The sequence below is a fragment of the Anneissia japonica genome, unplaced genomic scaffold (assembly GCF_011630105.1).
Source record: "Anneissia japonica isolate Jap-2015-1 unplaced genomic scaffold, ASM1163010v1 scaffold284953_len930413_cov181, whole genome shotgun sequence".
In the NCBI taxonomy this organism is placed as follows: domain Eukaryota; kingdom Metazoa; phylum Echinodermata; class Crinoidea; order Comatulida; family Comatulidae; genus Anneissia; species Anneissia japonica.
Window position 1 is genome coordinate 129,209 of NW_022746987.1, and position 1,459 is coordinate 130,667.

A 1,459-nucleotide genomic window follows, 5' to 3' on the forward strand; every position below is an offset into this window, starting at 1 on the left:
GGAAAAAAGTCTTCTTCAAACTTTCGTGTTATCCTTGATGTTTGTACCGAATAAATCCAATCCAACCCCTTCTAGAATCTGCCACTGGAAATATTTTAGGTTACTCCGTCTCTAAATTGATGAAAATAGTACTCTCATGTCAGCTGTCCCGACAGATTTTACCCGACTCCCCGACGGCTTTAGCAGCATGGGTGTATGCGGGAGGGGGGAGGGGGTCGGGAAGGTCGTACGACCCTCCCCCCCCCCAATTCTCTAAAGTCTACATTTTTTCCAAAGTCATTTTTTTCTAGGGCCTTTTCACAATTACATGAATGAAAAAGCACTGATGAGGTACCAGCAATGAGTCCAAAGACCTTGCCAATTGTGTGACGTAATCTATCTCAAATCCAGCAATTCTGAAATTGAGCCTGTCATCCGCTTCAAGCTGGTGGCGCTGTAATAGATTTTACTCTCTCCCAATGAAGAGGTCCAAACAATTATGATCATGACCCACCCAGAAAAAATCCCTGATACACCCTTGAGCAGCTGCTGTCCTCGATTGTTGTGCCCAGTAGGCCCATCCACCGGGCACTGTCCCTCAAATTTATTTAAATGATGCTTTACTAATGGGAGCACATCCGGTACAAACAATGATTAATTATGTAAGAACAAAAATACGTTTTTCGACATCTTTTTGTGAGCATTTTACAGTTTTTTTCACTTTCTGCCTCTTGAAATTTGAATTAGCTAAATTGTTGGAAAATTCGACTGCACATTGCATGATTACGAGCTAGCATTAAGACGAATAACGGTGAGGTTACGTCATAACATTTTCCTTTGTTTTTCACATGGAAAGAAACAGGGTCCAGGAATAGCAATGGTGACCTCTGTACTTATTCAAAAAAAAAAAAAAAAAAAAAAAAAACGAAACAAAAGTCATCTTGTTTGTAGTATAATGTCAATATTGAACCCATATTTTATCACTTTTTACCAATTCTTACCCAATTGATGTATATAAAATTTACTGATTATAAAAATTTTTTAAAGTATTGTAACCGTTCGATTTTTATATTTTTTATGCGATATTCTTCATGTTTATCTTCCTTCGATTTTAATTGTTAAACATCAATTTGCTTACAAATTGCAATAAAGATTACTTTGAATTGAATTGAATGATAAGGTAGAATATTTTCTTTTTTTCTAAAGCAAAAATATATGAAACTTGAATGGTAAAAACTACCTTGACAGTTTCGCTGTGTTCTTTACGAGCATCTTCTCCATAAAAGAATTTTCCGTGATAGTGTCTCTCCTAAAGAAGCTGGTCGTGTAAAGAACAGCGAAACTGTCAAGGTAATTTTTACCATTCAAGTTTTTGGTTTGCAAAAAAGAAAATATTCTATCTTAAATAAATAAAAAAAACCAAAAAAAAAAAAAAAAAAAAAAAAAAAAAAAAAAAAAAAAAAAAAAAAAAAAAAAAAAA